The sequence below is a fragment of the Salvelinus sp. IW2-2015 genome, linkage group LG2 (genome assembly GCF_002910315.2).
Source record: "Salvelinus sp. IW2-2015 linkage group LG2, ASM291031v2, whole genome shotgun sequence".
NCBI lineage: Eukaryota > Metazoa > Chordata > Actinopteri > Salmoniformes > Salmonidae > Salvelinus > Salvelinus sp. IW2-2015.
This window is the reverse complement of record NC_036839.1, coordinates 2,911,513-2,933,383: the sequence shown is the minus strand read 5'-3', so window position 1 is coordinate 2,933,383 and position 21,871 is coordinate 2,911,513. Positions and strand designations below refer to the sequence as shown.

General features: G+C 42.7%; 1 long non-coding RNA gene across 1 annotated transcript; it reads left to right on the top strand.

Moving 5' to 3' along the window:
- The first annotated feature begins 8 nt into the window (after positions 1 to 8).
- On the top strand, positions 9 to 3,234 carry LOC139028634 (uncharacterized). Its single transcript, XR_011480832.1, has 3 exons — positions 9 to 1,033; positions 1,848 to 2,423; positions 2,651 to 3,234. It is a non-coding gene; the product is annotated as an uncharacterized lncRNA (long non-coding RNA).
- Positions 3,235 to 21,871: the final 18,637 nt, after the last annotated feature.

Sequence of the window (21,871 nt, the reverse complement as noted above, 5' to 3'; positions counted from 1 at the left end):
GTAAACAATATCGCTCAGCGTGGGAACTTTTGGTGTTAGGAAAGTATCCGTTATAAGTCTCCATGGCACGTATCACTTCGTTGTCTTGTTGGTAATAGCAAAAATACATGACAGTCCGCATTGTAATGGTCTAACGGGTGTTTTTCATTTTGTTTCTCACATTAAACAGACATTTGAGAACGGAATTGCTTACAGTTGTACCTATGATGCACAGACACACTAAAGCTGTACAGTGTAGTTTGAATAGTCAGTTTCAATTATTTGAAGATATATTCCCTATTATTTACAAATCGAAAGATGTAACATTTGAAATGAATGTGGCAGACCAGTTTAGCATAGAGTTCCTGTGGGAGTCTTCTCCTTCAGTCTTTTTGCCTCCTAGGCCTCAATACATGGAAAGGAACATGGAAGAACCTCAAAGAACATTGCATTTTCATGATCATGTAACATCAAATATAACATCAAAATGCATCTTATATTCCTGCCCTTACAGAAAAACCACATGATTTCAACTTACATTTTATGTGGAATCATGTGAAAATATGTTTTGGAACACAACGTGATCACATTTTCACATGTGTAGTTTAATGTAATCACATGTTGCTTTACATGTTATCACATTATCTTCACATAAGATTACACGAAAACATGTTTTTGGAACACTTCCCGTGTTCACATGTGAAATTCATGTGGTTTTTGCTAAACGCCCTGCAGTTCCACACTCAAGGTTCTTAATAATGCTTTAAAATGCACATGTACGATTGTGCATGTGTAATGGGTTGAAAACAGAGTCACTAAAAACAGACACCCATTTATTATTTATTCCCCCCCAATTTGTTTATGTATTTGTCWTAATTAATCTAAATTGTAATTTCTACATACTTTAGCGTTAGCAGTCCATCAAGCCAATAGATGGCGCTGTTGCACTGTTGTAGCAGGAGAAACAGCAAGTTCTGGCCAAGCGTGCACCATTCTGCAGAATAAGGATCAGAACTTTACAGAGGTAAACTGTCTGTTCTTTTTACTATTACAGGTATGTAACAGAACTTCCAAACGTTCAAATATATACACAATATGTAATACCATGCTGTTTAACATCTTTGTCAAGATATTATCACGTTAGGAAAGGGTTTGTTTTGGCTTTGTGTCGAACTGAGTGAGAGAAGAACGAGATTTACATTGAGTGAGAGTATATGTTAGCTTGATGCTAGCTGAGGTAAAAAACGATTTACGAGTCACAGAGACTATGTTTACTGAGTAGCTTACTTGTACTGGATTTTGTCTAGGATGTTTTTTATAAAGAATCCATTTGTTAGGGATTTCTGAGTTGGTTTTACATGTTATTGGTTTTGTGTAAAATTGTGCTCACTAGCTGGTAAACTGGCCGAGCACGCTCAGTCTGGTGGACTTTTAGTGCATACAGTGAGAGAGAGAGACGATTTTCTGGAGGTGCCATTATCTTAAAGCTGAATGTATTGTCACTTTTCAATAGAGGTAGCGGTATATAGAAAAACATTCAGTTATTTATGTTTTCATATACAGCTGTTTCTATTGAACATGTTTGAATTCTGCTTTAGGTAAAGTGCATTTATGTTGTGTAATTTAAAGTGTGCACTTGTTTGATGTGAATATTTTCAAAGTACTAACAAGAAAATAGACAATTGAACAAGAGAAAAAAAAAAWTCTTCAGAATAAAGAAAGGGCCAGAACTTTGCAGACGTAAACTTGTGTCCGTTCTTTTTACTATTGCAGGCCACCTCAGCTACACATGCACTCTGTCTGCACACGCATCCACGCATGCACGAACAAACACACACTAATGTTCTCTCTCTTGTGTTTGTCAGCAGTTCATCGTGGCCCTGTGGTTCGCCTCCTTCACCAAAGCTCTGTCAGGGACATACATGAAGAGTGCCATCACTCAGAGAGACACTTTGACCTGTCCAGCTCTCTCATTGGACCTCTAGACGGCAGCTTTGAGATGGGTATCAACAATAACATTGAGTTGCTTAAGAATTCATGTATTAAAAACCAGATACAGACTACAGTGTGATCCATTTTTTTTGTGGTTCAATCAAAGTCTGCTCTCAATACTGTCCAGTTTTATAGTTGTTCCTATTAATTGATTGACTGGCGTTTGTCCATGACTCTACTGTCAAACCTCTAACATTGTTTTATGTGCTGCTATGTTGTTGCAGCCTAGTATCCAAACTGATATGCCATTTTGAGTTTAATAAGAACAGTGTTTATAATTTGCGATTCCTGACTACTGTAGTGATGTGGTTTCTTGCAGGTAACCTGCTGTTCCTGGCTGTGGTTAGCCATTTTGGGGCGAAGCTGCACCGGCCCAGGCTTATTGCTATGGGCTGTTTCCTAATGGCTGTAGGATCCTTCCTCACAGGCCTGCCACACTTCTTCATGGGACGGTAAAACAACTGAAATACTGGTTAAACTTGTGCTTGTAGAGATACTCCAATGCGGAGGATAGTTTCACTTTAAAAATAAAGAAATGTATCCAGTTGATTAATCTCAGTTAATTTAGAACTAAAGTCTTGCGTAATTGGTCAGCTGCTCGATTATGTTTTGGGGCCAATTATGTTAAGAGAAGGGATTAAGAGATGCTATAACTGTGATGTGGTAAGGTTGGACCCAGGTGCAGAGAAGAGACCAGAAGATGAAGCAGTGGTTCCAACCAGTGTCTCCACCCCTCAAGGGCCCAGGTAACTGCCAAGAGCTCCCGGTTACCTACATCGTAGTTGCCTTCCGCTGGCGAGAACCGCTTGAAGAGAAAGGCGCATGGGTGCAGTTTCTTGTCCTCCTCGTTCCGCTGTGAAAGGACCGCACCAGCTCCGGCGTCCGAGGCGTCCACCTCTACCACAAAGGGGCGAGTAGGATCAGGAAGAACGATGATGGGTCCGAAGGTGAAACGTCCCTTGAGCTCTATGAATYCRCTGTCAGCCTCGGGATTCCAGCAAAAACCTGCTTGAGTGAGGTGGGACAGGGCRGTATGTGTTCCGGAAGGGTTTTTGGAGAAGGTCAGGATGTCGTCGAGGTAAACAAAGACGAACCGGTTCAACAAATCCCTAAGAATGTCATTGATCAATGCTTGAAAGACTGCCGGTGAGTTCGATATTCCGAAGGTRATGACTAAATACTCAGTGACCACTAGGGGTGTTAAAGGCAGTTTTCCACTCATCTCCCTCCCTGATTCTCACCAGATTTTAAGCGTAGCGGAGGTCCAGTTTGGTGAAGAATTGATTGGGCTCCTAGGGCCAACTCCAAGGCGGCGAACATCGGGTAGGGAGTAACGATTCTTGATCGTAATCCTTTTCAGCCTTCTGTAATCGATGCAAGGACTGAAGTTTGGGTCAGAGACAGAGAGACAAGGGATGCGTTTAGACTGGCAGCCCAATTACGATATTTTTTCCACTAATAGGTCTTTTGACCAATCACATTAGATATTTTTGCATCAGCTGTTTTTCAGAGCATATCTGATTGGTCAAAATACAAATTACAAAAAAAAAAATACTGAATTGGGCTGCCTGTCTCAACGAAGCCGTAGAATCCTGGATATGCTCCAACTGAAATGTTCCATCCTGTCAGTATTGATGTTGAATGGCATTAAATACAATTTTTTTGTTCTCTCCCATCCCCTGTAGGTTTGTTGAACATGAGTGGAAATGAAACTCCAGCACACTGGTAGCACTATAGATGTGTGAGTATAACTTTTCCAGGTGAGTTAAACCTGCCTGTGGGTGCGGTGGGGATATTCCTGGGAGGTCTACTGATGAAGAGGTATAAGCTTGGCGTTGTGTCTGGAGCCCAGCTGTCTTTCGTCACCTCCTTCATAGCCTACCTCCTCCTCCCTCTGCAGTCTGGCACTAAGTGTGACAACGTTAAGGTGGCTGGTCTGACCGTGTCCTACAACGGGTAAATATAACATCTGATTGGTTGGCTGGCTGGTGGGTSGGTTGATAAAAACAAAAGTTTTGATCAGTGGAATATGAGGGAGAGTTAGACCAAAACACACATGGGCTTGTGCCGGGGCTCCCTCTTGTGGGAATATACAGTATGGTTGTTGCTGAGCCAGGATTCCTGGCTGTTTTGTCACTGTGCCTATGTCAATGATAGTTCAGCAACAATTATTTAAATATCATTATTGCCAGCGATTTTCTCTGTTCCCCACGTCTACTGGTGTACGATGGCAGCCCGTCGTCAGAGTGTAACAGAGACTGCTTCTGCTTGGCTYGGGAGTGGGACCCTGTGTGTTCAGACAACGGCATCACCTACACCTCCCCCTGCCTCGCAGGCTGCTCCAGCTTTACAGGTTAAGGCAAGAACACGGTACCAATACTATTAATGTACTGAGTGTACAAAACATTCACAGGGATGCTGGGCCATGTTGACTCCAATGCTTCCCACAGTTGTGTCAAGTTGGATGTATGTTTTTTGAATGGTGGACCATTCTTGATACACACGGGAAAATGTTGAGCTTAAAAAAAACAGCAGCGTTGCAGTTCTTGACACAAACTGGTACCCCTGGCACCTACTACCATGCCTCGTTGAAAGGCACGTAAATATTTTGTCTTTCCCATTCACCRACTATATGGCACACATACTCAATCCATGTCTCAATTGTCTCAAGCCTTACAATATTTTTAAAAACCTTTCTCCTCTCTATCTACACTGATTTACGTGGATTTAACTAGTGACATCCATAAGGGATTATAGCTTTAACCTGGATTCACCTGGTCAGCATATGTCATGTATAGAGCAGGTGTTCTTAATGTTTTATACACTCAGTGTAACTCATTGGCACTGAAATAACTTTTTTTTTCTTAACAAATATCATCAAACAAAAGAGGAATAGTCACATGTAAACAAGCATACAAACAAACTATTTACATTGCCAGGAATCTTTCACAAACTAATCATATTCATTAATAATACAACAAGTTTTAATTGTCTTTGTTTTTCATTTTAGTTAAAGTGGTGCCATATTGTTTAAACTCATTTATAAAGTGAAAAAAGTTAGGTTTTGAATTAGACCATTTGCATTTGTGAAAATGAAATTGACCTAGTATTATTAGCAGTTGAATTAAATATACTACATCTTTATCTATGTAAGAATTTCTGAAATAAATCATTATATCAAAACCATTAAATAGTACAACCGGTCCTATTTTTTTTGTAATAAAATTCTGTATGTCAATCCAAAACATTCTGGTTCTAATACAGGTAAAAAACAAATGCAAAATGGTCTCCTTGTCAGGATTTGGCCAGGATTGCTCCGGTTTTGGCCACTAGATGCCCCCATTGTGCTTTTTTGACCCTTTTGTTTTCCCTTGTTTCCAGTTATTATTTGCACCTGTGCCTCGTTTCCCTTGAATGTATTTAAACCCTTATTTTCCTCAGTTCTTTGCTCTGTGTTTGTATGTTAGCACCCAGCCCAGCGATGCTGTGAACTTTTGTTACTCCTGTTGGATTCTCTTGAGGTACTTTTTTTTTGTTCTTGTTTATTTATTTTTGATTATTCTTTTGAGTTTTTTTCCCTGCAGTATCTACCACCTTGTGATTTACCTTTTGTCTTGGAGGATACCTTTTTTCTCTTGGAATTACTTTTGACGTTGTGGATTTATATTTTTGCCTGAAGTACTTTCCTTTTTACTTTATTAAAACACCGTCTCAAGTGTCTGTCTGCCTCCTATTCTGGGTTCTGCCAACTATTAGTGGCTCAGTTTGCTAAGTGACGTTCTCACACCGGAGACCCGAGTTCGTAACCGGGTCCTGACACTCCTTCTCCATTCCACAGAAATCACAGTTATATTCAGCTTGAATCTTTCCAAAACATGTTTCACAGGATAAATTCTATGTAACATTTTAAATGAAACTTCCTTTACTTTGTTACTGATACAATATTTGTTAGCAATTTTCCATGCTTTCCCCATTGTATATCACCATAGATATCTGACCAAAATAATCTTGCTGAGGGAATTGTAGTATCACAAACAATATTCCTAATTGTTTATTACTACATTTATTTTGATGTTAATATTGCCAATTAATATATTTTCATGTAAATCTATGTTACTTTCATCAACCACAGAGGATTTAAAAGAGACAACCCCCCTTGGAATCGCATCAAAAACAATTGCATATTCTTTCGGGGTTATTGGAATTTTAAACTTATCAAGAAATTCCCCATATGAGAGTAGATATCCATCCTTATTCAGTACTGACCAACCAAAATAATTTTATTCTCAACCAGTTATGGAAAAAAAGATATACTTATTTTTAAATCGTATATCTTTGTTGCATAAAAAGTATCTGTGTGGGGAAAAATTGTGTTTTATACGCTAACATCCAAGCTAAAATTGCCTGCTTATGGAATTTTGCCAACTTTACTGGGATTTTATCAATATCAAAATTACATTGAAGCAAAAATTCTAAACCACCAACAGAGTCAAATAAATAATCCCTTTCCGTGGTGCGGATCCCTTGACGGTATTTGGGTACCGAAAAGAGCTGTGGCAGCGTCTGACCAGCCTGCTTCAGCACTTCGTGCCAAGCGTTCGGTCCTTTGTAGGATGCCCGTTTCCGAGCGACGCTGAGAAACTTTTCCCCAACACYGGCATTTTTTCTCGCCTTGTTCATGTACGCTGCAGTGTATGTAATCTGCTGTTCGTCCTGGTGGAAGATCCACAGCTTCGTAGTCGGGGTCCATAACGTCTAGCTCTCGGACAGACACCTGGCTCCTGAAAATGCACCGGGACTCTTCCGTGACCGTGTTGAACTGAAGGTACGTCAAGGCCTCCGCGTAACCCTGGTCCTTGAACTGCCGCCTGTTGACAAAGAGCGGAGTCGAAGAAGAGAGGAGCCCTTCGAAGCGCTCTGTTTCCCAAATGCGCAGATCAGATCCCACGGGCTGCAATTGCGAGACGCTGCCCGAGAAGACTATCAGAGGAAGAGAGCAAGGCAGCACACCATCCTCTCCAGCAGCTCCACGTTCATCAGACCGTACTCATCTACAATCAGCACGTTCACCCCCAGGAACGGAGGGGCGTACTCCATGGGGGACAGTTCCGCTGTGTTCTTAGACACCCTCAGCTGCTCGAACATTTTACTGCACACCGTACACGACTCAGGACTCAGGCCTCAGTTGCCTACACGAGTGACGTCTGATCCAAGGGGCAATTCGGACTGGTTCAGTGTATTGAAACGTGAAATCACGTTCCAGTATACTTTGCAGTACTGCCGCGTAAGGTCTTCAAGCGAAAGCTTGTCATCCAGCAATTCCATTTTGAACCCCATCATCTTGTGGAATGTGTAGACGCGGTCCAGCGAGCACGATTCCATCACAGTGCCTGCTGCCTTGTTGGTCATGGTGCTCACAACCACACTGATGTTCATGCTCCTTAGCGTCTTCTCCAGCAGTGATATAGCGTAAGATTTGCCACAGCCTGCGTCTCCGCTCAGCAGAACCACTTTCAAACGTTTGCATTGGGACATGTGCAGCTTTACCATTTTCCTCACCCATTGTTCCTGACAGTATCTAGACATTGCCAACATTGCTTTTGTTCTCAGGTCCTCCTCTTCGAGACACCGTCTCTTGCTCTCAGACTCCCCTACCAGTAGCTCATGTCCAGTAGCTCACTCCCCTACCAGTAGCTCAAGTAAAGTTTACTTTATATCTCTCTAACTATATATCTCCCTACTACTCTCCTCCTTGTACAGAGCTACAGAGCAGGTAGATCGTTTGACCAAGGTGAATCGAACAGCACCCGCTTTTCAAGAGGCCCTGGTATGACACTTGCCGTCGCCGCCTTAAAGGGAACGTGTTCCTGGTTACTCCGATGAACAGAGGTCCTCCCGTCTTTACCCTGACCCTCCAGACCTCTAGGTTTCATGAACGCAGAGGGGGACTGCTCCAACCGAAGTGGGTCTTCACGGGAGAATCTGTCTACCTCAGCGCTTGCCGACGCGCTGCTGATGTGAGGGGGAGCTTCGGTCCCTTCCAGTACAGAGCGCAAGACTCTGTTCCTGACAGATTGGGAACCTCCTTGAGATTCACTCTGATCCGCACCAAAGCCTACCGTGAGAGGCACGTGCACGACACCTTGTGTCTTGCGCACCCTCTGAGCTCTCTCGCACCCTCTGAGCTCTCTCGCACCCTCTGAGCTCTCTCGCGTATGTGTATGAATCCCTCATAGGCCCTTGACACCGTGTCTCTGAACAGTGTCACATATGAGCTGTATATGTTCTTGCTCGTGTACAGAGCTGCAGTCGTCACTCTTCCCTTCCCCGTGCTGTTTAGAACATTCTGCAGCCCCGCTAGCACTTCGATCAACTGAGCGTGCGCCCCGTACTCGAACAACAGCCACGCAAAGTCCTCGGTGTCCACCCTGTCCGTAGATTTGTATTTGTTGCCATGCACATAGGCTCTACAGAAACCAAAGGGTTTGGCATACCACTTGGGCTCCAGTTGAGATAGCATGATGTTTATATTCTCTAACAGCACACTGAACCCAACCGCGAGTTTATCACCTACCCTCATCTCAAACAGCTTCTGTAACACCCCGACCGGAGTGACAGACTGACCGGGTTTGAACATGCGATCCTCCGGAGCGACACCGCAAGGTAATGTCTCCCTTCCAAGTCTAAGTGAGGGTGTGAGTCTTCAGTCTTGTGCMTTCCACCGGCCACCTCCATGGGCTCGGCAACCTTGGTAGTCTGGTTCTCTGACAGCTTGATTCTCAAGGCTTCTCGCTCTTCGCAGGCTTCCTGGAAAGCCTCTCTCGTATCCTCCAGCTCCTTTTTACACAACTCGAGTTCATATATCGTGTGCCTCAAGGTGTTGATGGCAGCTTTGGTCGCTGTATTGTCTACTGTAGCCACATCTCCTCCTCCTGCTGCTGCGTGTTCTCCTTCCCATTTCACACGTCCCACGCTCAATGCCATTATTTCATGGAGAGCCTTGATCCTCTGTTCACYCTCCACATCCAGTGACTTCTTGAGTTCCAGGATTTCACGTTTCAAGTTTGCTATCATCTTTATGTGGGAACAGTCATCACACTGACCGGATGACTCTTCTCGGGTCCACTTTCTGCACAGAGATGAACTACTGCGTGTGGAAGGCATGATTCCACAAACCCTTACCCACGTCTTAAGATGACAATAACAACAATTCCTATAGGTTACTCCGATACACGATTAACATAAAATACACACTGCACTTTATAATGCAATACATGGGGAACACTTTGTGTTTCATAAACATCACAGCATTTTTATTTTTAACAAAGACATCTATCATGAAACACAGCCAGTTCGGGGATATGTTTGGCCGGAAAAAGAAAAAAAGTATCATTGTCTATGAGGACACACCTCCAGTCAGTTTGTACACTCCCTCATTCGTCCGCTGTTCTCCCGGTTAGTTGGTAATGTCTGAGAACATCGTCAAGGGGCCGTTACATTTCTGGTGAGTTACGACGCCTAGGACGCCGAAGACCAATCCGTAGACCTTTAGGTCCTTTGGTATATATAGTATACTCYGCATTACATTCCAGAARCTCACCGGGTATATCCGGGGGGACCAACCCGGATTCAAATTTGAGGTGAGTATAGCTACCCTCGAGTACTTCTGAGCTGAACCAGCCGTCATATTTTAAAYATTCCCTTCTGGTCTTCGTGGGGTCCACCACCACCAACAAAATAGTAGGTGTTAAACTCGTCCTTCGAATATTGAGTAGACAAACCCCTGCAGAGCTGTACCTTAAATCTAGCCGTATAGCAAAGATTTCATTTCAAGGCTTTATGCTTCTCGCTGGATAGTGGTTGGGTAGGTTCCACAATGAGGCAAAGTTCATCGTCTACCTTCATATCAGGCATAAGATTACAGGGAAAGTTGTGAGGCAGCCACGAAAGGTCGGGGGGCGTCTCAGAATCCGAATGTTACCCACATCCCTCTTATCCAACATACCAAAAAATTGACAGTTGTCCAGGGCGTTCTTGATAATGCCCAGGTCCTTGCAGTTACACTGTACCATGTACCGTTTATATTTTACTTGGTACACAAAGACGTTTCGCGTCGAATGTGATTCTGTCGACGATCCTGAGTTTGAGAGAAGACCGGTGTGTTTGTTGGAAGAGAGAGACATGACTACAACSGTAGTTATTTCAGCGAGACTACAAGAGCGCAAAGGACATTTATTTTATACAGCATTTATTCCTTCCACAATTCTACTTTGACCGCAAACCGCCTACAACATTCTGTTGTCCAACCCTAGCGCATTTATCAACTGGTGATTTATCATACTATTATCCAACCATAGCTCATTTGTCCACCCACTGTTGAGTCTAAGGGAGAACTTTCATCCGAACATAGGTCATATAGCCGACCGGGGCTCCTTTATCCAACCCAGGATAAAAGATACAACTTTTATTATATGCATATTCACAGAAATGAACTACTGCAGGCCTGATTCCGCTTACCAGTGGCAACAAGTAAGCTGAGACATATATAGCGATAAATAAAAGGAAACACTCCACTCACACAAAGGGAACCGTTTTATTGTGTTTCATAAACATCACACTATATTCAGTTCAACAAAGAGATCCATCATGAAGCAAGAAACATGATGACACCACCCCAGTCAGTTCGTACACCCACTTATTCATCCCGTCCTCCCAGTTGATCGGGAATGGTTGGGAGTATCAAGGGCCCATAGCCGTTTCTTTTTTGTTATTGTAAAATAAGTTCTCTGACAATTATGAAGACGCCTTTTTGTCTAGTACACCCTTTGACACGCCATGTGGTACTCCTTGTTCACAGTGTAAGTTGTCTATGTCCTAGATGCTTCGTAGATAAATTCATCTCATGAATGTGTGTCTTGCAACATCATTTTAAAATCTTTATTTACATTCACTTAGCTATGAGGTATACATCAGGTATACTTTTTACATTACATACTCTACAATCAATGGATACATTTCATATAACATATTACTATGAGAAAGGAAGTTGTTTCCTCACTGCCCAAATCATTCATATCTGTATTGGCTAACTACATATACCAAGTCAATAGCAATTGGTTAGATATACATTGTTAACAATGTCTGGTCATATCAGGCACCTTCTCCATCAAGGACGCCACAGATAACTGAACATTTTCAGCTCTGCGCTTTATCAGGGTTACAGCGTCTTCGGAGAATCCATGATTTGTGGTTACCAACCAGTGCTCCCGCACATTGGCTAACCCGGGCTATCTGCATTGTGTCCCACCACCCGCCAACCCCTCTTTTTATACTACTGCTACTCTCTGTTCATCATATACAGTGGGGCAAAAAAGTATTTAGTCAGCCACCAATTGTGCAAGTTCTCCCACTTAAAAAGATGAGAGAGGCCTGTAATTTTCATCATAGGTACACTTCAACTATGACAGACAAAATGAGAAAAAAAATCCTGAAAATCACATTGTAGGATTTTTTATGAATTTATTTGCAAATTATGGTGGAAAATAAGTATTTGGTCAATAACAAAAGTTTATCTCAATACTTTGTTATATACCCTTTGTTGGCAATGACAGAGGTCAAACGTTTTCTGATAGTCTTCACAAGGTTTTCACACACTGTTGCTGGTATTTTGGCCCATTCCTCCATGCAAGATCCTTCCTTTCAGTAAGGAAGCAGTTGATGTTTGGGCTTTGCTGGGCAAACACGGGACTTTCAACTCCCTCCAAAGAATTTCTTATGGGTTGAGATCTGGAGACTGGCTAGGCCACTCCAGGACCTTGAAATGCTTCTTACGAAGCCACTCCTTCGTTGCCCGGCGTGTGTTTGGGATCATTGTCATGCTGAAAGACCCAGCCACGTTTCATCTTCAATGCCCTTGCTGATGGAGGAGGTTTCACTCAAAAATCTCACGATACATGGCCCCATTCATTCTTTCCTTTACACGGATCAGTCGTGCCTCCCTTTGCAGAAAAACAGCCCCAAAGCATGATGTTTCCACCCCCATGCTTCACAGTAGGTATGGTGTTCTTTGGATGCAACTCAGCATTCTTTGTCCTCCCCAAACACGACGAGTTGAGTTTTTACCAAAAAGTTTCTATTTTGGTTTTCATCTGACCCCATATGACATTCTCCCCCAATTCTTCTTCTGGATCATCCAAATGCTCTCTCAGCAAAACTTCAGACGGGCTGCTGACATGTACTGGTTAAGCAGGGGGACACGTCTGGCACTGCAGGGATTTGAGTCCCGGCGGCGTAGTGTGTTACTGATGGTAGGCTTTGTTACTTTCGGTCCCAGCTCTCTGCAGGTCATTCACTAGTCCCCCCTGTGGTTTCTGGGATTTTTGCTCACCGTTCTTGTGATCATTTTGACCCCACGGGGTGAGATCTTGCGTGGAGCCCCCAGATCGAGGAGATTATCAGTGGTCTTGTATGTCTTCCATTTCTAATAATTTGCTCCCACAGTTGATTTCTTCAAACCAAGCTGCTTACCTATTGCAGATTCAGTCTTCCCAGCGTGGTGCAGGTCTACAATTTTGTTTCTGGTGTCCTTTGACAGCTCTTTGGTCTTTGGGCCATAGTGGAGTTGGAGTGTGACTGTTTGAGGTTGTGGACAGGTGTCTTTTATACTGATTAACAAGTTCAAAAACAGTGCCATTAACTTTTTATGGCTGCAGGCAGTATTGAGTAGCTTGGATGAAAGGTGCCCATTTCAAACGCCTGCTCCTCAGTCATAGTTCCCTAATATTTGCCAATATTATTAAGTATAGGATAGAAAACACTCCAAAGTTTCTAAAACTGTTTGAATTATGTCTGTGAGATAAACAGAACTCATATTGGCAGGCAAAATCCTGAGTTGAAATCAAAACAGGGAAATTTCAGAAAATCTGACGCTTGTCTGTATTTCACCAGAGTCCTTTTAGAAGTTGTGACTGGGTGTTGCACTGCCTAGGGGTTCACTAGATGTCAGCAAATCAATAGAAATTCCAATGAGACTTCTATGATCTTGTGGAGAGAATGAAAAGCAGAATCAGTCAGGTGTCCATCAAAGTAGCCATTGCGCTTATTCCATGCCACTTTCCTCATGCAAAGCCACTGACGTTCCAATTGCTCACGCAGACAAAGTAACGGAATACTTCCGTTTGGAACTTTATTGAAAAGCTATATGTAAAAAAACATATCCTAATGATTGTTCAGTACTTAGTTTGAAATGTTTCTCGACCGGGAATATCACATTTGGGAAGTTTTGTGACGTATATGAAAGTGACCCAGAATTAGCGTTTGGACATGTTTACCACGAAAACCAGCTAAACAAATTGGACATAAATCAAAAAAGGATTTGTTTTTTGAAAACAAAAAACAAACATTTATGTGGACCTGGGATTCCTTGCTGTGCTTTTCTGATCGAAGACCAACACAAAGGTAAATGAAAATATTTTCATGTATTTTTATTGTTATTATAGTGACGCTATCTTGTGCAAGCTGTGATTATGCTACTTGAGCGCCGTCTCAGTATTAATTAGCGTGCAATTATTTTTCCTTTTAAAGTTTTGTTTGAAATTCGAACATAGAGCGTTGCATTAAGGAGGAAAGGTATATCTATAATTCAATGTGTATAAACTTGTATTATCATCTATATATTATGATGAGTATTCATTGTTGAAATCGATGGGCTAATGCAAAGTCACTTGATGTTTTTGCATTTAGGGAATCTTGTAGCCTTCAATGTAAAACTCAGATTTTTATATAAAATATTGAATTTATTCAAAACAAAAAACATGCATGTATTGTGTAACCATGAAGTCCTATGGAGTGTTCATCTGATGAAAATAATCTAAGGTTAGTGATTCATTTATAACTCTAATCTGGTTTTTGTGAAACTATATTTAGGGCTGGAAGATGGGCTGTGATTATTTTTGGTTTGTGGTGACCTAAAAAACATAAATCGTGTATTGTGTGCTTTCGCTGAAAAGCCTATTTGAAATCGGACACTTGGGTGGGATTAACAAACAAGATTTACCTTTCAAATGAATATAAAACACACATGTATGTTTGAGGGAATTGTATTTGAGATTTCCTGGTTTTTGAATTTGCGCCCTGCACTTGGACGCTGTTGTCATATTGGTCCCGATAATCGGAACTGCAGCCATAAGAGGGTTTAATGACAGGTTAACGAGGAGGGGACAGAGGAAGCCTCTTAAAGAAAGAAGTTACAGGTCTGTGAGAGCCAGAAAATCTTGCTTGATGTAGGTGACCAAAATATTATTCCACCTCATAATTTGCCAAATAAAATTCATTAAAAAACCTACAATGTGATTTTCAGGTTTTTACCCTCATTTTGTCTGTCATAGTTGAAGTGTACCTATGATGAAAATTACAGGCCCCTTCCTCTCCATCTTTTTTAAGTGGGAGAACTTGCACAATTGGTGGCTGACTAAATATTTTTTGCCCCACTGTATGCATAGTCACTTTAACCATACCTACATGTACATACTACCTCAATAAGCCTGACTAACCGGTGTCTGTATATCGCCTTGCTACTGTTATTTTCAAATGTCTTTTTACTGTTGTTTTATTTCTTTACTTACCTCCACACACACACATCATTTTTTTCCGCACTATTGGTTAGAGCCTGTAAGTAAGCATTTCACTGTAAGGTGTAGACCTGTTGTATTCGGCGCACGTGACAAATAAACMTTGGTTTGATTTGTAAGAGGTAAGAGATATGGCTACATTGTTGCTGGTCGAGACACTTTTCTCTACCGTGTTCTCCACTGCTTCATTTTTGCTGAAAGACGCTTCTGCCGAAGCGGTTATGCCGACTAAAGATCCGGACGCTCCCAGGTGTCCCGAAGTGGAATCCCTTGAACCATTGCTGTCTGTTTGTGAGTACGTCCCAGAATTGCCCTTTTTATGGTACTTGGTTATCCTTACGCACTTGATAGCCTTGTGGAACCTCACGGTTCCGGGTACAGTGAACTAATTTTGCTGTTTGCATCTGTTCAAAAAACTGGACATGTGTATAGCCTCCAACTGTCCAAGGCCATGGGATGTTATGGAATGACCTAAGGGGAAAGTGTAGATGGAAATCAAAGCGTCACAGTAAGCTGCCAGGCCCCAGTCCACCACGGTAACCAGTCCAAAGCTCAGTCCCAAAGCCAAGGTTATGACCGCTACTGTGATCAAGCATGCTTTCTTTGGTATATTACAAATACACTGAATTACACGAGGTCCTTGTTGTTCACCATCTCTGATATAGGACAGGTTTTGTGTAGCCCGTTCTGTCTGAGATCCTTGTTTTTCATCAACAGCAGKGACTGGTTGTTCGTRCCGGACCATAAGGAAATCATAAAGACCCCTGAACATATTAACTACATCTGGACATTGAATCCGAACTTTCTTTTTGCAGATCACAATTATGCCCACTACCACAGCCAATACAGGAATCACGCAAAGTAATAAAACCGGGTTAAAAARAGTTGGTCGATCCGGTATAGGGTCACACACAACATCYTGAGTGTGGTTACCAAGGAAAATAGGGACAAAACCTTCTTCGCATGTGGAATGAAGAAAGAAATCCTTCTTTACACCTACAGGTTTGTCTTTTAGTCAGATCGTAATACTCTCGTTTCTCAAAGTTTCGGTTGCGATCACAGTAAGGTTGTAGATTACATATTTTTTCCCAGTTGTACGATGTCATATATTCGTCACTCTTACAAGGTAATAAAATGCAAATTAATTACTTAAATCATACAATGTGATTTTCTGGATTTTTTTTTACAAAGCATGTAGACATGCTTTGTAAGTAGGAAAACCTGCAAAATCGGCAGTGTATCAAATACTTGTTCTCCCCACTGTATATATTTGACCTCTTGGGGATGTAATTCGAAAACATAATGTTAACTTTCACTGCTATGCGGATGACACACAGCTGCACATTTCAATGAAAACACGGTAAGCCCCCCAAAATTTCCTCTGCTAGAAGCCTGTGTTTCAGATATAAGGAAGTGGATGGCTGCAAACTTTCTACTTTTAAATCGGACAAAACAGAGATGCTTGTTCTAGGTCCCAAGAAACAAGAAGAGATCTTCTGTTGAATCTGACAATTAATCTTAATGGTTGTGTACAGTCGTCTCAAATAAAACTGTGAAGGACCTCGGCGTTACTCTGGACCCTGATCTCTCTTTTGACGAACATATCAAGACTGTTTCAAGGACAGCTTTTTTCCGTCTTACGTAACATCTTTCAAAAATTCTGAAACTTTCTGTCACAAAATGATGCAGAAAAATTAATCACATGCTTTTGTTTACTTCTAGGGTTAGACTACTGCAATGCTCTACTTTCCGGCTACCCCGGATAAAGCACTAAATAAACTTCAGCTAGTGCTAAATACGGCTGCTAGAATCCTGACTAGTACCAAGGGCTGATTTCAAGGTTTTAGCTGCTAACCTACAAAGCATTACATGGGCTTGCTCCTACCCATCTTTCCGATTTTGGTCTGCCGTACATACCTACACGTATGCTACGGTCACAAGACGCAGGCCTCCTAATTGTCCCTAGAATTTCTAAGCAAACATGCTGGAGGCAGGCGTCTCCTTATAGAGCTCCATTTTTATGGAATGGTCTGCCTACCCATGTGAGAGGAGAGACGCAGACTCGGTCTCAACCTTTAAGTCTTTACTGAAGACTCATCTCTTCAGTAGTAGGTCATAATGATTGAGTGTAGCTCTGGCCCAGGAGGTGGAATGTGAACGGTAAAGGCCTCTGGAGATACGAACCCCTCTGCTGGTCTCTGCCTGGCCGGTCCCTCTCCATGAGTCTCTGCTCTAACCCTATTACGGGGCTGAGTCACTGGCGCTTACTGGTGCTCTCTTCAATGCCGTCACTTGAGTGGGTTGAGTCACTGACGTGATCTTCCTTTCTGTGGTTGGCGCCCCCCTTGGGTTGTGCCGTGGCGGAGATCTTGTGGGCTATTACTCGGCCTTGTTCAGGATGGTAAGTTGTTGGTTGAAGATATCTCTAGTGGTGTAGGGGCTGTGCTTTGGCAAAATGGGTGGGGTTATATCCTGCCTGTTTGGCACTGTCCGGGGGTATCATTGATGGGCACAGGTCTCTGAGTCTCCTGACCCTCCTGTCTCAGCCTCCAGTATTTATGCTGCAGTAGTTTGTGTCGGGGGGCTAGGGTAGTCTGTTATATCTGGAGTACTTCTCCTGTCTTATCCGGTGTCCTGTGTGAATTTAAGTATTGCTCTCTATATTCTCTCTTTCTTACTCTCTCTCGGAGGACCTGAGCCCTAGGACCATGCCTCAGGACTACCTGGCATGATGACTCCTTGCTGTCCCCAGTCCACCTGGCCGGCTGCTGCTCCAGTTTCAACTGTTCTGCCTGCGGCTATGGAACCGGACGTGCTACCTGTCCCAGACCTGCTGTTTTCAACTCTCTAGAGACAGCCAGGAGCGGTAGAGATACTCTTAATGATCGGCTATGAAAAAGCCAAACTGACATTACTCCTGAGGTGCTTTGTTGCACCTCGACAAACTACTGTATTATTATTATTTGACCATGCTGGTCATTTATGAACATTTGAACATCTTGGCCATGTTCTGTTATAATCTCCACCCGGCACAGCCAGAAGAGGACTGGCCACCCCTCATATCCTGTTTCCTCTCTAGATTTCTTCCTAGGTTTTGGCCTTTCTAGGGAGTTTTTCCTAGCCACCGTGCTTCTACACCTGCATTGCTTGCTGTTTGGGGTTTTAGGCTGGGTGTCTGTACAGCACTTTGAGATATCAGCTGATGTAAGAAGGGTTATATAAATAAATTTGAATACTCTGTTACACAAGTTTTACCATGAAACAATGCTTGACCGCTCAATGTGATCAATGCAAGAACTCAAAAAACTGTGAAGTCTACYCTGGAACCAAAAAAGGTTAGTTCTGGTAGAGTGGCTACATCTTGAGGCACCTATCAAGTTGATACAAAGACTTCAATAACTGAAAAATGTAAACAGTCCCTGGAGAAAATCAAGAAATTTGCCAACTCTGCCAAAGGGGTCGCATCGGCGATCGGAGCTACAGTCATCAACAACAAAGAGAAGATCCTCAAACTAGCCAAGGTTATTGGAGTTCCTGAAGATTCCATGAAGAACATGGATCCAATCATTCAACTGGGTAACTCCTTTTACACCAGAGATTTTGATGGGGGACAAAAGGCATTGGTCGAATTGACTGGTCGACCACTGAGCGAAGAAGAGGAACAGGAGATCGAGAAAGATTTGGAGGGCGGTGAGATCAACTGCACCAATCTATTCACTTACCTTGAGTCCGAAAAAGAGGCCATTGTGAGAGGCCAAGATCTACACCACGACGACCCGGAAAAGAGTGTCATCTTTTGGGACAAATATGGGTTGCACATAATTATTGGTGTTGCAGCCATGTTGGTTGTCAGTTCAACGTCTTGTGTGATATGCTGTTGTCTCTGTTGTATGAGACGGAAATGCAATATGAAAGAGAATGTGTATCAACCACCTGCGAAGCTGGAAACTAACACAGCTGTTTTAAATGTATATCTTTCTAACACGCTTGTGTCATTTCTATTTCTATTATGTAGTAAATGCATATGGACCTTGAATATTGCAAGTTGACAATCTCTCTATGTTATGTGTGTTTCAATTGGTGTGGAAATAAAATTCTCCAATATTAAATATGCATGTACAYACTCCACTTTTATTTGCATTTGTGACCATTTGTGTTTCACCCCAACAAGATTCCATATCTCGTCCTTAACACCTCAGAGTGTTTATTATCCAACCAGGGCCTATTTGCAAGGACCATTCATTCATCCGACCACGACTCATTCGTCTGATCGTGGAATAAAACTAGGTCTATAGCACAACCTACGTTTTGCATTGCAACGATTGACCTGCGACATGATGATGTTGATCTATCGAMACCATGCAGAAAGTCCAAAAAGAGCAGTGTGGGCATGCAACTATGACCCTGCTGAGCCAATGGACAGTCCTTGAGTTACCTTTTCCATTAGCAAGGAAGGGTAGTCTGTCATATGGAATGGACGTCAGTCAGATAGACTCCCTATAACTTTCTTACACTAACAACACCCCAGTCTTTCCACATCTACCAATGAAGGCAGATACAAGCAGTCTATTACACGGGTCACTACTCACTGACATTGGGGTTGTACCTCTCGGCTCACTATTCCTCACAATTCGAACCGGGAGGCTCGCCGTGTTTGCGGCTCATCATTGGACAGACGACAACCAAGTCTGCATCCAGCATCATTGAGCTCACCGACGATGTCGCGGGCGTACCTTTGGAGGTCTCGACGCAGATGGAACTGGTGGTAAACTGGACCAAGGTGCACAGTTCGGGGAAAACCAAGTTTCTACTTAAAACCAACTCTGTGCGTCTGTGGGATCACAAATGCGACCGGGGGGTTGAAATCAACAAACATTTCATAGAATTACACATCAAGAAAACCGGTTCAGAAGACATGTTTGTTTTTGTCTTTTCATAAACCTGTTGTGTATCACTGTGAATGTCGTGACGCCGATGGTACTGGTGGTAAACTGGACCAAGGTGCACGGTTCAGGGAAACCCAAGTTTCTACTTAAAACCAACTCTGTGCGTCTGTGGTATCGCAAATCCGACCGGGGGTTGCAATCAACAAATATTGCATCGAATAACACATCAAGAAACCGGTTGAGAAGACAAGTCTTAGAACTGCTCCTAATTACGAGCCTCCTAAGTGCGAGCAGCCCAAGTACGAGCCGTGACAATTGGCAACTATTCACAGTCCCACGTCGGACACTGGGAGATCCTATTTATTAAGTTAGACCTCAAGGTTTTTATCCGAGTAAACAATTTACTCACCCTAGACAGACAATTCCCAAGCCAAGATCAATATTAGTTGAATATTCACAACCCCTCTTGGACATTTCACCTATTCACTTAACAGCGGTTGGACAAATGGTCCGTAGTCGGATACATGAGCCTTGATTAGATATCCTCTCAATGAATATAGACAGAGAGAATGAGATGAGTTTCATTGAAARCTTTTTATTACAAACCCAACATTATGCTCGTTACATATACAAACACAACAGGATAGTAATGACACATAACATGACATTGCCTCCATATAGCAAACATCGGATACCTTACATACATGTGATACATGACATAGCTTACGCCTTATACACCACTGTATCAAGAGCAACAGGGTTGTATGCTGTAGCATTATGTTTATACATGAACACCCCCAGAATGTTAACACAATCAGCACTGACAGCAAGAGCACCAAATAGTGCGATGTGGTCACGGACACTTTACCCTCATTGACATCCGCATTTGTGCCTGAATGAGCAGATTGCTGTTGATGTAGGCAAGCAGGGCACATTCATCCAACCAGGGCTCATTCATCCAACCGAGGACAATTCATCTAACCAGGGCTCATTTATCCAACCGAGGAACATTCATCCAACCGAGAACCATTCATCCAACCGAGGACCATTTGTCCAACCGGGGCTCATTTATCCAACCGGGGCTCATTTTTCCAACCGAGGACCATTCATCCAACTGAGGACCATTCATCCAACCGGGGCTCATTTATCCAAACAGGGCTCATTCATCCAACCGAGGAACATTCATCCAACCAAGGACCATTCATCCCACCGAGGACCATTTATCCAACCACGGCTCTTTTATCCAACCAGGGCTCATTTATCCAACCGAGGACCATTCATCCAACCAAGACTCAGTTATCCAACCGAGGACCATTCATCCAACCAAGGACCATTTATCCAACCACGGCTCATTTATCCACCCAGGGCTCATTTATGCAACCGAGGACCATTCATCCAACCAGGATTCAGTTATCCAACCGAGGACCATTCATCCAACCAGGGCTCATTTATCCAACCAGGGCTCATTTATCCAAGCAGGGCACATTCATCCAACCCGAGGACCATTCATCCAACCGAGGCTCATTTATCCAACCGAGGACCATTTATCCAGCCGAGGACCATTTATCCAACCGAGGACCATTTATCCAACCAACGGTACATCTATGGGAGAACATTCATCCAACCATGGGTCATGTGTCCAAACAGGTTCAAACTTTACCATATATAAATGCACAGCGACACAGTTCCACTATTCACAACCTCAGTCTGTATAATGAATTCCCAGTTATTGAAGAGTTACAAGCACGACATAGCCGAGAGGCATGGGTGCTTCAGAAGTTTCGCGGGTGAGGTCCTGACAAAAGACCCCGATGGTGAGAATCTACTCAGGTCTTATCACAGTAAGATCAATCTGGTTAACTTCACTAGGGTAGGGGGTAGCATTCGGAATTTTGGATGAAATGCATGCCCAAATTAAACTGCCTGCTTCTCGGGCCCAGAAGATATGATATGCATATAACTGGTAGATTTGGATAGAAAACACTCTAAAGTTAACAAAACTGTTAAAATAGTGTCTGTGAGTATAACAGAACTGATTTGGCAGGCGAAAACCTGAGAAAAATCCATTCAGGAAGTAGTTTTTTTTTTGGTTCTGTAGTTTTCTATTCAATGCCATTACAGTATCCATTGACTTAGGACTCAAATTGCAGTTTCCATGCCTTCCACTAGATGTCAACAGTCTTTAGAAATTGTTTCAGGCTTGTATTCTGAAAAATGAAGAAGTAAGAGCAGTCTGAATGAGTGGACCCTAAAGTGTCACAGAGCTTTTTCATGTGCGCAACCGAGAGAGTGCGTTTCTTGTTTACCTTTTAAATTGACGACGTTATTGTCCGGTTGAAATATTATCCATTATTTAGGCTAAAAACAACCTGAGTTTGAATATAA